Here is a 3059-nt window from a genome sequence, read left to right on the forward strand (position 1 = left end):
GGTGAGCTGCACACCCAGCAGTGGGAGCCAGGGCACTGAATGAAAGAGGTTCTGCTGGACCACTTTCTTCTGCACTCCCCACTGTAGGCCACTGGGATGGCCAGCCCTGGACCCCAGCCCTGCTGTGCACCCCCCGCACAATGCTAACTGTGAACAGTTTTGAGAAAAGCACTTCAGTCCCCTCCACAAATAAAGACTCCATCCTCCTTTCCCTCCCGATTAACAAATCTCATTTCCCCTTCCTTCCCTAACCACAAAGCTCCTCCCTGCTTCCTCTGACTCACACAGCCCCTCCATCAACCACCCCACCCAGCACCAATTAAGCACTGTCTTCTCCATGCAAACTATGTCTAGTGTGCTCTGTATTTCCTCCTAGGGTGGGGGGCAGTGGGGTAGGGACACATAGGGGGTGGAGCCCAGGGAGCACCCATCACCCTGGCCTTTGGCCACACCACTGCAGGTGTGCATGCTGTGGTGAAGCCACTGGTTGGGGTATTCCTTTGGGGGTGAGATCAGCCACTGCTTTGCTGCCATGGGTGGCTCCCCCTCCTGCAACAAGTGCCAGGGCCAGCAGGGCCCATATGCGATACTGGTCCCACTGCAAGCAGTTCCTGCTCCAGAGCCACATGGAGCCAGGATGAGTGGCGAGGGTGGGCCCAGATGGGGTGGGGAGCAGCTTGTGGGGAACTCAGGGCTTGTGGTGGGGCAAGGGGACCTGGCCACTGGAGGCAACCCTGCACCTCAGCCCATGCCCACTGGGGGGGCAGCTGCAAAGGGGCAGGCAGTGTTAGGGCTGGGGGCAGGGCAGCAGGAAACACAAAGGTGACCACAAGGTCCAGGATGGTGTCCAGCACCCAGTGGTTGTCTCCCGTAGCCTCCATTGACCTGGCCACCACAGTGGCCTGCTGCTTCTGGGCCTCTTCCATCCTCTTGAGGAAGGGGAACTGCCTCTTTTCAAAGGCCAGGAGCATGTCCCAGAATGCCCGGTATGCCCAGTCCATCTCTACCTTGTGCTTGACCCTCTCCTGCTCTCATGCAGTGTCCTCTGTGTGCTGGGTTCTTGAGCCTACCAGCCACTCGTCCACCATGGTGGCAGCAGCCAGAGCCAGAACATATGCAGGGTCCTGGCTAAAGCTGGAAGTGACCATGACAGTGCATCCCCATGCAGAGCTGGCACCTCACCCTTGTGTGCAGCTGCTGGACCTGCACAGCCAAGGGAACGTGGCTGTTTGTGAGAATTTGCAACATTTTTGAGATAACATACACTATACCAGGGGGCTGTGCACTGCTCAGCCTCAGATGAGGGGTTGTGCACACACAGGTGCACAAGGACCATGGTAAGTCAGTCAAGAAGACCCTGGCACAGGTGACCACTGGCTGAGCCCACCTCCCTGCTCACTCCACAGGACCAGGTTGGCCACTGGGTGCTGCCCACAAGCAGCCTGCTTTCTGCACCCTCTTCCCAGGCAAGCTAAGGAAGTATGGGCTAGATGAATGGACTGTAAGTGGAATAGAAATCTAGCTGGAGCATCAGGCTCAGAGAGTAGTAATCAATGGCTCAATGTCTACTAGGCAGCCAGTATTAAGTGGAGTACCCCCAGCAGACATTCCTGGGGCCAGTTTTGTTCAATGTCTTTATCAACTACCTGGAAGATGGCATAGAGTGCATCCTCAGCAAGTCTGCAGATGACACTAAGTTGTGGGGAGGAGTAGCTATGATGGAGGGTAGGGCTAGGATTCAGAGTGACCTAGACAAATTGGAGGATTGGGCCAAAAGGGATCTCATGAGGTTCAATAAGGACAAGTGCAAAGTCCTGTACTTAGGATGGAAGAATCCCATGTACTGGTAAAGGCTGGGGGCTGACTGGGTGGGCAGCAACTCTGCAGAAAAGGACCTGAGCTTTACAGTGGACAATAAGCTGAATATCAGTCAGTAGTGTGCCCTTGTTGCCAAGAAGTTTAACAGCATACTGGGCTGCACTGTTAGGGTAGTGATTATTCCCCTCTATTCAGCACTGGTAAGGTCACATCTGGAGTACTGTATTCAGTTTTGGGCACCTACTACAGAAGGGATGTGAGCAAATTGTAGAGAGTGTGTTGCAGGGTGACATAAATGGTGAGGGGGCTGGGGGACATGACTTATGAGGATAACAGCTTATTTAGTCAAAGAAGAGGAGACTGAGAGGGGACTTCATAGCAGCCCTCAACTACCTGAAGGGGAGTTTGAAAGGATGGAGCTAAACTGTTTTCAGTGCTGGCAGATGACAGAACAAGGAGCAATGATCTCAAGTTGCAGCAAGGGAAGTTCAGGTTTGATATTAGGAAGAATTTTCTCACTAGGAGGGTAGTAAAATGCAAGAACAGGTTACCCAGATTTTCAAAACCTGGCTAGATAAAGCTTTCACTTGGATGATCTAGTAGGGGACGGTTATGCTTTGAGCAGGGGGTTGGACTAGATGATCTCCTGAGGTCCCTTCCAACCCTAACTTTCTATGATTCTATGCTTCCCAGGCTGTGATAGGCCTGGCTCCTGGCCGCACCTGCTGGCACAGCTCCAGGCCAACTCCCCTGCTTTTCTCCTACAGGCCAAGCATTCCCATCCATTACTGACAGACCCACAGCACCCAGTCTCAGGGTGAGAGAGGCTTCTGGCTGACTGGGAAGAAGAGTTGGTGGCACCCCTGCCCTCCTCCAAGGGATCCTCTATAGAATGGGTGACTGGTGCCTCCTGAGTCAGGGGAGCCACTTGCTGATCCTGCCAACAGGGGGAAGGGGTTCCCCCCTCCACCCCCATGGCCGATCCTGCCAACCCACAACTACCAGCAGTGCGCCGCTGGTGCTTCCAGGTCATTGGGATTGGCCACGGAGGAAATCACTTCTCCTGGTGCACTCCCCACCCAGCACTCTCGGGGGGGCACCAACACTCTTAGTGGGTGCATGTGCATCCTCATGCACCCCCTATGCATTTCCACTGCCCTCTGGAGAGGTGACCTGGGGCTGGCTTCCCTCTGTGCGTGCCCTGTGCCATGAGCATGCCCCTGGCAAGAAGGTCCCAGGAA

The 3059-nt window shown here is 54.8% G+C and overlaps 1 pseudogene; it reads right to left on the bottom strand.

Annotated features, from left to right (window-relative positions):
- Positions 1-319: 319 nt before the first annotated feature.
- Positions 320-3059, bottom strand: part of LOC112550980 — a 45837-nt pseudogene continuing 43097 nt past the window's right edge.

This window comes from Alligator sinensis, unplaced genomic scaffold (genome assembly GCF_000455745.1).
Source record: "Alligator sinensis unplaced genomic scaffold, ASM45574v1 scaffold394_1, whole genome shotgun sequence".
Classification (NCBI taxonomy): domain Eukaryota; kingdom Metazoa; phylum Chordata; order Crocodylia; family Alligatoridae; genus Alligator; species Alligator sinensis.